The 12,777-nt window shown below is 39.0% G+C and overlaps 1 protein-coding gene across 5 annotated transcripts in view; it reads left to right on the top strand.

Moving 5' to 3' along the window:
* Nucleotides 1–12,777, top strand: part of GALNT11 (polypeptide N-acetylgalactosaminyltransferase 11) — a 49,412-nt gene that overhangs the window by 2,076 nt on the left and 34,559 nt on the right. The gene's annotated exons all lie outside the window — the stretch shown is intronic.

The raw sequence follows: 12,777 nt of genomic DNA, 5'->3' as shown, positions 1-12,777 counted from the left end.
GCGGCCTCTCTTGTTGCGGAGCACAAGCTCCAGACGCGCAGGCTCAGTAGTTGTGGCTCACGGGCCCAGCTGCTCTAGCGGCATGTGGGATCTTCCCAGACCAGGGCTTGAACCCGTGTCCCCTGCATTGGCAGGCAGATTCTCAACCACTGCGCCACCAGGAAAGCCCTTCTTCTTCACATTTTTAAAACTGCTTTCTTAAAGGCCTTCATACCTTACTGACTGCTAAATCTGATGGCCCTACCTCAACTCTTGCTGGCTTGATCTGACCTCTCTGTAAATCTTTGTGATGCCTTGTGTTGCTGGTCAGTACCCCTTGTGAGGTGCTCGGACTTTGTGATCCTTCTCAGGTCCTTCACAGTCGCTTCCTTCTACACAAGATCCTTAAATATGCATATCCCCAGGGATTCAGTACTTGCTCCCTAATCTACTTTACGCTCTTCATGACTTAAACCTCCCTCGGCTATTATTTCCATGTAACTTAAACTGTAAATTTGATGTTTATTTTTAACTTCTCTCTGAGGTTTAGATTTGAATTTCAAGCTATGGACACCTCCATATTAGTGTTCTCCCCAATGCAGCATGTCCAGAACAAAATTTATCTTCTATTAAGCCTCCAAACCTGTTCTCTCCATGCTCCTTAGTGTCACTAAAACTTGAAAACTGAGTTTTGTTTTTATTCCTCCTTTCTCCCTTAGGGCCCCATGTCTGGTCAAGTTGATAAGGGCAGACAGTTCTGCCTCTGAGCCTCCTTTCCACTCGCTTCCACAGCTCTAGATCAAGCCGTGATTGCCTCTTACTGGAATTTTTCTAACTGGCCTCCCTGGCTCTAGATTATTTTGTTTTCCTCTGTCCCAAACCATTTTACACACTGTTCCTAGAATTTTCTTCCTAAGGTGTATTTGCTTAAAGACACTAGTTAGCTTCCTTTTGCATGCAGAACAAGTTAATTCTCATCCTCAGGGTCATAGCCCCAGCCTGTCATAGAATTAATCACCTTCCACTAACCTTAACCAGCTGTGTGTATTCATTATAGCCAACCTTCCTACTTGCTATTCTGTTTGGAAAACTAAAAACAAATACATGTTGCAGTTTCTCAAGACTTCAGCTTTCTGCTTGAGATATTTCAGTTTTTGGCCATTGAAGTCTTAAAGTCAAACTTAAATCTTAACTTCTATAAGGCATTTCCTTCAAGTTTTTCATATAAAATTAATTTGGCCTTCGTACTTATTTGTATATACTGTGGTTTATTTATATCTAAATTATGGAATTTTTTAGAGTTTGCTTTAGGATATGCCCAGTTTTTCACCTGATTTATTATTTCTTTAGGATTTTTATTCTTAGAGAAAGTGGGATTAGTGACCAAAGTGTATAAAGGTTTTTAAGGCTCCTATGCCATTGTTAAACTGCTTTTTAAAAAGGCCCTGCAATTTATAACTTTCATCACTGATAACTGTGTCATTTAACTACATGTACTTAAGTGAGTACTGAAAATGTTGCTAATTTGAGTTAGAAAATAGTACCTTATTTTTATTTGCATGTCTTTACTAATTATTGAGACTGAAGACTTTTTCCTGTGTATTTCCAAGTTCATCCAGGTTGTTTCATTTATCAATACAGCTGACCTTGAACAACACAGATTTGAACTGCACAGGTCCATTTATACGCAGATTTTTTTGTCAACAGTAAATACTACAGTACAACAAAATCTGCGATTGGTCGAATCCTCCGAAATGGAAGGCCTACTGTATAAGCAGATTTTCAACTGCTTGGAGGGTTGACGTTCCTCCCTGCCTTATTGTTCAAGGGTCAACTGTAGTTGGAAAAATGCTATATGTAGAGTACCAGCCCCAGCATTACAGAACAGAACAGTTTCTCAAACTTGGCATTGTTGACGTTTTGAGCCAGATAATTCTTCATTGCTGGGGGCTGTCCTCTGCATTGTAGGATGTTTAACAGCATCCCTGGCCTCTACCCCACCACATGTTAGTAGGATCCCCCGATCTGTGACAACCAAAAATATTTCTGGACATTACCAAAAGACCCCGGTGGTGGCCCGGTTTTCCCAGACATTGCCAAATATCTCAGGCTCTGGCTGAGAACCACTGGAGTATAGAGAGTGGACTTAGAGCTAGGAGACTAACTTCACTGGTACAATTCACCCTTCTGATACTCTGCATCGATACACAGCCTACAATGTGCACTTTCATGTGAACATTCTGTTATCTACAGACTAAATTGTAAAGTTGATCTCCTATGACTCTTGTGTTAAATAATAAGGAGGAAGCAGAAGTGAGGAGAAAATACTTAATATATACAAATACACACAAAACCCATAAGGACAGACTACTAGAATCTGTGTCCTGTGACTCCATGGACAAGAATTAGTGGAGAACTTAGTCGTGTAAGCACATTATAACCCCTAGAAACCAACATACGTACAGAACCCAAAACGGTAGTGTAAAGGTCAAAGGAACGTTTGTTTGTTGGGTTACATATATATATACACACACACACACACACATATACACATACACACACACCCATTTATATATAAACACATTTATATATATGCACTTATATATATTTAAAAGGTTTACTATGGAAAATTTCAGACATGAAGAAAATTAATACATTTTAAGTAACCTATTAATGCTCAATCTTTCCTCATCTGTAATCCCTATCACTATGAACTCATGGATATTTATCTTATACTTTGGGTTATAATGCAATGCCACTTTATTTTTTGCTCAAATTGTTTTAGCTGTGGCCATTGTAAGCTCTTTCAGTTGGTTCCATCTGTTCCTTTGACATACCCCCATCATTGTGGGTTTTTTCTTTTCTTTTTTTTTTTTTTGTGGTACTTCCTTACTTTCTGGCACTATAAGGTACTTCAGGCTCATCTTGTATATTTCCTTTCCCAGTCCTAGAGTCAGTCATTTCTTCAAGGAGCTTTGGTTCTTTTTATTGGAGAATGCTGTTAGAGACCAAGATTTGGGGGACTTCCCTGGTGGCACAGTGATTAAGAATCTGCCTGCCAATGCAGGGGACATGGGTTCGAGCCCTGGTCCGGGAAGATCCCACATGCCACGGAGCAACTAAGCCCATGTGCCACAATTACTGAGCCTACTCTCTAGAGCCGGCGAGCCACAACTACTGAGCCCACGTGCCACAACTACAGAAGCCTGTGCATTTAGAGCCCATGCTCTGCAACAAGAGAAGCCACCGCGATGAGAAGCCTGCGCACCGCAAAGAAGAGTAAACCCTGCTCACTGCAACTAGAGAAAGCCCGCGCCCAGCAACGAAGACCCAACGCAGCCAAAAATAAATAAATAAAATTTATTTTAAAAACCCCAAGATTTGGGCACTAGGTGTGCTTGTTGTCACTTGGGGTGTCATTCTTCTAGTCCTGCTCATCTGACAAGCAAGGAAATGTATATGTACATATATGGAAATATATGTGTAACCATCTGTATCTAAAGCTAACATGTTATGTTAAACATGGGTTCATACTCATGTCTTGAACTCTAATCCGTTTTAATGCTATAAATTTCCTTCTAATCACTACTTTTGCTGCATCCCACAAATTTTAATAAGCTGTATTTTCATTTTCATTTAGTTCAAAATATTTAAAAATTTCTCTTGAGACTTTAATTTCCAGATATCTGGGTTTGTTTTTTTTTTAACCTTTCTGTTACTGATTTCTAGTTTAATTCCAGTGTGTCTAAGAACATACTTTGTATGGTTTCTGTTCCTTTAAATCTGTTCAAGTGTGTTTTATGGCCCAGAATATGGTCTACATTGGTGAATGTGGGCTAGAGAAGATATGTATTCAGCTGTTGTTGGATGGAGTTTTCTTTAAATGTCAGTTAGATCAAGTTGATTGACATGCTGCTCAGGTCATCTATTTCCTTATTGATTTTCTGTCTGCTCGATCTGTCAGTTACTGACAGTGTTGTTGAAGTCTTTAACTATAATAGTGGATTTATCTCCTCTTTTCATTTTTCTCAGGTTTTGCTTCATGTGTTTTGATACCCTCTCGTTGGGTGTAAACAAGTACAAGATTGTTATGTCTTCTTGGAGAATTGACCTCTTTATTACCATATAATGACCCTCTTTATCCCTCATCATCTGACAAAATCTGCTTTGTCTGAAGTTAATATAATTACTTCAGCTTTCTTTTGGTTAGTGTTAGCATGGTATAGCTTTCCATCCTTTACTTTTAACATATATAAATTTTTATATTTAAAGTTTGTTGCTTGTAGACAACTTATAGTTGGATCTTGTTTTGTCCACTGTGACTCTCTTTTGATGGCTGTATTTTTTAGACCATTCACATTTGAAGTGATTATTGATATAGTTGGGTAAATATCTTCCATGTTTGTAACTGTTTTGTATTCATTGCTTTTTTCTGTTTCCTTTTAATTAGGCATTCTATATGATTCAACTCTATCTCCTCTCAGAATGTATTAGTTTTCTGTTGCTGCTGTAACGAAAGAACACAAACTCAGTGGTGTAAAACAACACAATTTCTTTTACAGTTCTGTAGGTCAGAGGTTTGAAATGGGTCTCAGTGGGCTAAGCTCAAGGTGTGAGCAAGGCTATATTACTTTCTGGAGGCTCTAAGGGAGAATCAATTTCCTTGCCCTTTTAAATTTCTAGAAGCCACCCACAATCCTTGACTCGTGGCCTTCTTCCTCTATCTTTGAAGCCAGCTGTAGTGGGTCCAGTAGATTGCATCATTCTTATCTCATCTTTTGACTCCCTCTTCCATACTTAAGGACTCTGTGATTACATCCAGCCCACCGGGATAATCCCGAATAATCTCTGTATTTTAAGGTCAGGTGATTAGCAACCTTATTCTGTCTGCTGCCTTAATCTGAGGATTAGAATGTGGATATTCCTGGGGGGGCTATTATTCTGCCTACCACATAGCATATCAATTATACTTTAAAAAATTTTTTGGTGATTGCCCTGGAGTTTACAATATGCATTTTAAATTAACCTGAATCTGCCTTAAAGTAACACCATATTGCTTGATGTGTCATACAGATACCTTGTTAATAGCATAATCCCAATTTGTGCCTCCCACCGCTGTGACCTTGCTGTCACTCATTCACTTACCAGTGTGCTATGATCATCTAATACATTGTTACTATTATTACTTTAAACGGTGATTTTTTAGGTCAGTTAAGAATAAAAAAATAAAGGATTTTATCTTCATTTTATTTATTCCTTCTCTGATGCTCTTCTTTTCTTTATGTAGATCCAGGTTTCTGACCTGTATCATTTTCCTTCTGCTTGAAGAATTTTCTTTTTTTAACATTTCTTGCAGGACAGGTCTACTGGCGATGAATTCCTCAGTTTTTTGGGTCTGAAAAAGCCTTTATTTCTCCTTCACTTTTGAATTATAATATTGAGGAATATGGAATTCTAAAGTGGTGGTGGGGTTTCTTCCTTACTTTAAATATTTCACTCTGCTCTCTTCTTGCTTGCATGATTTCTGATGAGAAGTCCACTGTAATTCTTACTCTTTCCTCTGTAGTTAAGGTGTTTTTCACTCTCTGTAACTTCTTTCAAGATTTTTTGTCTTTTGATTTTCTGAATATGGTATACCTAGATGAGGGTTTTTGAGGGTATTTAATGTGTTTGGTGTTCTTTCAGCTTCCTGGGGTGTGTCATTAATTTTGGAAAGTTCTTGGCCATTATTATTTCAAATATTTCTTCTGTTTCCTTTTCTTTTTCTTCTCCTTCTGATATTCTAATAATGGGTATATGTTATACTTTCTGAAATTGTCCCACAGTTTTTGGATGTTCTGTTTTTTCCATTCTTTTTCCTCTTTGCATTTCAGTTTGCAAAGTGTCTGTTGACCTATATTCAAGCTCACTGCTTCTTTCTTTGGCTGTATGGAGTTTCTGATGAGCCCGTGGAAGGGGCTTTTACAATGCTCTTGGTTTTTAGCATTTCCTCTTGATTGTTTCTTACAGTTTCCATCTGTTTACATTATCCTTCTGAAAGCGTGCACCTCAGATTGGGACTTGAACCCACATGCTGGGACTCGAATCCAGACTGGGACTTGAACCCACGTGGCCAGGACTCGAACCCAGCCAAAACCTAGACTGGGACTTGAACCCACACGGCTGGGGCTCAAACCCAGCCAAAACCCACAGTCTTCCAACTGAGATCACACACCTGGTTTCAGGACCTAATGAAGCTCAGGTTCTTGACGTCTCATCGCAGAAAGAATTCAGTGAGAGACAAAGTGATAGGTAGGAAGTGGATTTATTTAGAGAGAAACACGCTCCACAGAATGTGGGCCATCTCAGAAGGTGAGAAAGGCACCAGGGTATGGGAGTGGGTAATTTCATAGGCTAATGAGTGGGAGGAGTATTCCAGCTATTTTAGGAAGGGGTGGGGATTTCCAGGAACTGGGCCACTGTCCACTTTTTGATCCTTATGGTCAGTCTTGGAACTGTCCTGGCGCCTGTGGGTGTGTCATTTAGCTTGCTGATGTGAGCGTATACTGAGGCTCCAGGTCTAGTGGAAAAAGTCGACTTGTTTGCCATCTTGGACCCATTTGGTTCTAATCACTTTATGTCATGTCCTTAGGTTATGTCATTCTTTCAAAGGTTGTGCCCTGCCTCCTTCCCTCCTGTTTCACTTCTGTTCTTTGCATGTTGTCTTTTTCCATTAGAGCCCTTAACATATTAATTACAGATACTTCAAAATCCCTGTCTGATAATCCCAAAATCTGTGTCATCTGAGTCTGGTTCTAATGATTGCGTTGTCTTGTCAGACTGTTTTCTCTTTTATTATGCCTTGCATTTTTCAGTTGTTGCTTTTGAAAGACTGACACGTTGTATCAGGTAATAGGAACTAATAGGGGTTTGGCAGTGTTTAATATTTGCTGTAGCTACAGGTGCCAGAGGCTTCAAATTCTTCTAATGCCCTTGTTTATATCTGCCCTCTTGACTTTGGGGTTTTCTAAGTCCTGTTCCCCAGAGAGAGTCTGTGTCTTGCATCTCTTTCAGCTGTAACCCACCGGTATTATATTTGGAGCCCTGCTGGTGTGACGGTAAAAAGTGTGAGGGAGGGTAAGAGTTCTACAATCTTCCAGTTAATCTCAGCCTACGTCCGTGACCTTCACAAGTGTTCTCCATTGCTGTAGCTTTTTTCCTCCCTGTAATGTACTCCCTTCCCTAGCTGCAGAGTTCCCAGTCTATTTTCTGGAAGGCTTCACCTTTGTTGATTACGTTTCCCCCCTTAGGTTTGACTGGAAGGCTTGGAGGGGCTGGAGTGGGAGGAATGCTCTTTCCTTCTTTCTTTTTTTTTTTATAACCAGGTTATTTTGAATTTCAAAGGTTTAATATTCCATTTATACCCCATTTCTCTTTAATTTCCTTAACTTGCCACATGCCCTTTCCTGTTTTGACGTTCTAAATAATTCAGGCTATTTTGTAGAATATGAATAGCACATCTCAAATGCCTTTGATTGGAAGCCGTTCAGTTCAGCCAACACTTATTTATTCATCACCTGGGTGCCAAGCCCTGTGTGAGGCACCTGGTCTACATAGTTCTTCCCTTTATTTTCAGTTGTCAAAGGAGTCAGTTCATCTGTGGTGCTTCAATAGGCTAAAGTCAGCATTTGAGGAAAACAGGCAAAGATCTGATTTTCAAGTCCTTTGAATGAAGTTGTGAGCAGCTACGATGTAGCAAGTGCTGGCTAGATGCAGAATAATCTTCCCTCCAGGAAGTTCATTCAACTGCCACTTAAAGCACCCTTAACTTTTCAAAGTAAAATGCTGAGGAATGCCTTTTCTTAATCTGGAGAAAGCTCTGGCAGTGTCTTTTCCCCTGGAGCATATGCCTTTGTTATGAAGGAAACTCTGGGCTTGTTTCATGTTTTGCAATGATTACTCTTCCCCTCCCTGCTGTGGTCACGAGGGGAATCTTTCTGGGGCCTTCACCTTCACAGTGCAGACCTGGTGGGATTCCTGGAGGTAAAGCCCACAGAAGTGTGGACCCCCCCCCCCCCAAAAGACTGCATCCCTGCAGTTTTTCACTTTCACGCCAGTTCGCCCCTAGTCTCCAGCACCAGCTTATGGCTCCTGCAGCTTTTGCTTCAGGTAAGCAGATATCAGCTGTGTCTCCAGGTTTTGGGTGGTAGTTTGTCCTGTAACCTTAGTTCTCTGATGGGTTCAAAAGTGTCATTGATTTTCTGTTTGTTCTTGTAAGGATGGAAGTGATGGCTTCTAAGCTCTTTTCATGTTGGAGCTGAAAGCATGCTTTTTAACTTAGACTTTATGGCTTGTTACCATCTTGAGTGAACTACATACATACATAGGTTCAGGACAGCTGGTGTTGTATCTAGAGTTGATGATGTAGGCTGAATTTGATACTTCATTTATCAGCTGATTAACAATGATTTCAGGCTACATTTCCTGATAGCTTTTGATTTCCTTAGAAAAGCTTATCACTTTGAAATGTTCTTTTTTTGCAAGTATAAAAATATCTTGCAACTCTTCAGAAAAGCTTTTTGTATGCATTATTTTGTACTTTATAGTCAGCAAAAGCTATAGAAGCTCAGTCTTTATTAAATTTTCTATTTAGAAATAAAAAATTAGTACATGTAAGAATTTGTCAAATTGTCCCTTATCTGCAGAAACCTGATTCTGTTAGTTTGAGTTCCTCCTGAAGCAAATCCTGAGATATAAATTCAAATCCAAATTGTTTGTGAGTAATCCCAGGACACACCAGTACGGGAATGAGGAAGCAAGAGGTAGGAAAGTCAGCCAGTAAAGGGCATGTTTTTAAACCAGTTTCCACTGTGGGCAGTTAAAGCTTAATCATGCTGGGGAACACTGGGAGCTAATGTAGAATTACAGGTGGCAGAGTTATCCTGATGGGGAGGGTGGGAAGGAGCTGGCCTTTTTTTACCAGTCCACTGTTGAGGGCTGCCCTTTGGGAGGGACACATTGCCCCATATTTGTGGGCCTACCCTGCAGGTGGGCAGATGGGCTCCAGAGGCTGGAGATGCAGGTGCTGGCAGTTGGAAGTCAGACCTACCTGTGCAGGTTGGTAAGGCTCGAGAGGAGGGGCAAATGACATTGTCTGCTGTATTGATTTCCTACAGCGTGATTCAACGGGATGAGCTAGGGTAGAAATTGGTTGTTTGCCAATTAGATTTGTTAGCCTTCTAAACCTCTTGAGGTGGTAGATTGCATTCAGAAATGAGTTTTCTGAAAAAGGCCGAAGATTCTGTCACATTATGATTTGCTGATGGTCTCTTTTTGGTAGTACCTAGCCTGTTCACTTTGAAATACAAAAGCAGGGAATTCCCTGGGAGGTCCATTGGTTAGGACTCCACGCTTTCACTGCTGAGGGCCTGGGTTCAGTCGCTGGTTGGGGAACTAAGATCCCATAAGCTGCGTGGTGTGGCCCAAAAAAAATAATTGAAAAAAAATTGAAAAAATCCCCCAAAAGCAACAGTTTAGAACATAACCCTAGCCTTGTGCTTCTGGTAATGGCAGGCTGGGTAACTTCATTCAAGCTAGTTGATGCTCCTGAAAAGTCTGAGAATTTACAAAATAGTAAAGAATTACTGGGTTAAGATTTTAGGAGATGGTAGAAATCCAGAGAGGTGAATTTCTTGCTTGGGAGGAGAATTACTGATATCTTGAATCTTGTGGGAAACATAAATTTATGTTAAAAAAAATCACTGGATGATATATTTTTTAAAGAGTGGCAAATAGGAAATCACTGGTCTGTTCCTTGCCAGGTGGTATTACAAAGTGATTAAGGACGTAGGGCTGACATCAGATCACCAGGATTCAAATCCAGTTTCTCCCCTTACTAGCTCTGTATCCTTAAAGCATGTTACTTAATTTCTGTAAAATCAAGAGGGAAAAAGATAAGCATTGTTCTTTCCCTATCTATTATATTTTACACCATGGACTAGTATTTTGCTCTATTTTTGTTAGTCTTAATTTGTGTACTTGACTAATGTACATAAACCACTTTGTTGGCACTGTATACCCCAAGAGGCTCATGACGTGCTAGCAGAATAAAACACTCAATAGCCATGGTTTAAGGATAGTCAACTCTGCTAGTATGTCTTTGGACCCTAGGACAAAGCTGGCTGTAGAAGACCATGGATGTATGTATGCTGTCTGTATTGTATGTGTTTGGATATCTCAGAACACTTATTTCTAGCAACCACTTTTTTTCTTGTTCATTTATTTCATCTTTATCTGATGTACTTTTGGTTTAATCCCCCTTTTTATGGGCAGAAAGGGAACAAGAAATAATAGTTTTAAAGTTTTGGGGGTTGTGTTTATGTACTATTCATTTTATGTGCCTCTGTCAGAAGTTGCAGTCTGGAGGCTGGTCAACAGCTTTTGCAGTTTTTGAGTTTGAATTGCATCAGGTGGGGGATGTACCCCGCCACTTGCCACCACTCTTATGTTTTTTTCTCTCTTGCTTCTTTTATCTGCTTGGCTTCTGACTACAGATGTACATGTTTGTTGTGCAGGCCCGTATGAAGCTGTGGTCACTTTCTCCTTATTTTCTTCCACAGGTCTTAACCAGGGAGAGCTGCTACTTTCTACTTATAGTCAGCCTCTACCAGCCCATATTCACTGACCAAGCAGGTGTCCTAAGTTTGGATATTTTAAGTACTTTGTCATATTGTCTATCCTTTTAGTTTTCTTTTCTTTAGTGTTTAATTAAATTTGCTTTTACCTCCAATCAACATTACCATGTGGTTTTCATCTGCATTTGAGGTATAATATATAGACAGTTACATGTATTTATGCTTCTTGATTTTCTTATAGAGAGGAGATTCCTAAATATCAGAGGTCAAAGGATTGTTCTCAGGGAGCATACGATGTCTGGAATTTGCTCTGAACCTTTCCTAATTCAGTAATCGCCTTATTTGTAATTATGAACTATATTTCCTTCTAGTCTTCAGAGTAGATAAGGAATGAGAAAGAATCATGTGTACTTTTGTGTTGTCATCACCTGGTAATTTCACAGGGTATGTAGGAAGGGCAGTGTTGTAAATCAGTATTTGTCCTTACATGACTACAGCTGAGTTAAAATATGAACGTGTCTTTCTTAAGGAAAAAGCTAACAAATGTTTGCTGTTTGACCCTTTGGAATATAGAGTATACTGATGAGAAAGTAGCTAGAAACTACTGAAAGGTAAATACTTAACATTTAAAGAGAGACATTTTAAACTTCATTAAATATTATGAAAATTATTTTGTACTGAAGGAAAATGGGGGCTGTCCTGTTAAACTGAATTGTCTCATTAGCCTTGTAGTAAAAAAAAAAAAAGATGGGTATTCAAAGAGGCACGCTAATTTCAGACTGGATAATGTTTTATAGAGAAAAAACAGTTTTTCAAATCATGCTTTTAGAATATTTGTTTAGTGTCCAAATTTTATTCTCAAATTTTTGACAAATTAATGGAATTAAAATATTTCTTTCTTTAAGTATGCTAAAATCCCTTTGCTTCTGAGGTTAAAAGAAAAGACCATATATTTCATTTGAAGCCTTCTACTATTTAATCCTCTCCAAATTTGTTCTTATATTTTTAAGTTAGGAAAGGAAATTTTTTCCTAAGAAAATTTTTACCCTGATTATTAAAAAAATACATATTCTTTGTATTTCTTTTTAAATGAAGAAAAATAGAACATTATCCATAATGCTGCTAACCATAATCTATTAAATTTATTTTTCAGTAACTGCAAATAGCAGTATAACATTTTATGGCTAGTGTAGAAAGATTAAAAACAACTAGTAGAATTTACAGCAAAACATTAATAGTGGTGAGATTTCAGGGGGGTTTTAATTTTTAACTTTTGGCTCATCTGCACTGTGATGAGAAAAACAACTTTTGAGGAAAACAACTTTGTTTTTCTGAGTTGCTGCCTAGGCATTTTACACTATGATAATTCTACTCACACCCAGAGTCTAGACATTCAGATCAGGGCTTGAGTTTAGGGTCCCTGCCCTAAGTTCCCACTTTGCTTTCCCCAGGGCATCTTTTTTTTTTAGGGTATCTTTTTTTTTTTTTTTTTTACTTTAATTTTTTTTTTTTTACTTTAATTTTTTTTTTTTTTTGGCTGCGTTGGGTCTTCGTTGCTGTGCGCTGGCTTCTCATTATGGTGGCTTCTCTTGTTGTGGCTCACGGGCTCTAGGCGTGTGGGCTTCAGTAGTTGTGGTGCACGGGCTTAGTTGCTCCACGGCATGTGGGATCTTCCCGGACCAGGGCTCGAACCCGTGTTCCCCTGCATTGGCAGGCGGATTCTTAACTACTGCGCCACCAGGGAAGTCCCCTCACTCAGCATTTTTAATTCAATACACCAGCTCCGGCTTCTCAACACATGTATTTTCTGATTTTCTAGCATAATAGCAGAACTTAAAGTGTCAATCCCCGGCACCTTACATGGTGTCTGGCATATAAAGCTCCTACTGTGTTCCCAGTGTTAGCCTTTTCTTTAGGATTATTTAATGATTTTCAGAAGAAAAATGTTGGATCATTTAGTACATTTAATAGGCTATGATTGGAAAATTAATGGAATGATTTTAAGTATCTGTAGAGTGACACTGTATAATAGGCATTGTCTTAGTGAACTGTACATAATTTACTTTATGGAGCATAATTGAGTAGTAGTGGGTATGTACTGTGTTCTTTGTTACTAGAAGATGACTGTGAAAAGCGTCTCAAAATGGGTCTTCTTAGCTTCAACTATTGTGCTATTGAGAAATAC

This window comes from Balaenoptera acutorostrata, chromosome 7 (assembly GCF_949987535.1).
Source record: "Balaenoptera acutorostrata chromosome 7, mBalAcu1.1, whole genome shotgun sequence".
NCBI classification, from domain to species: Eukaryota; Metazoa; Chordata; class Mammalia; order Artiodactyla; family Balaenopteridae; genus Balaenoptera; species Balaenoptera acutorostrata.
Note: the sequence above shows the minus strand (reverse complement) of the source record. Positions and strands in the feature narration are given on the sequence as shown.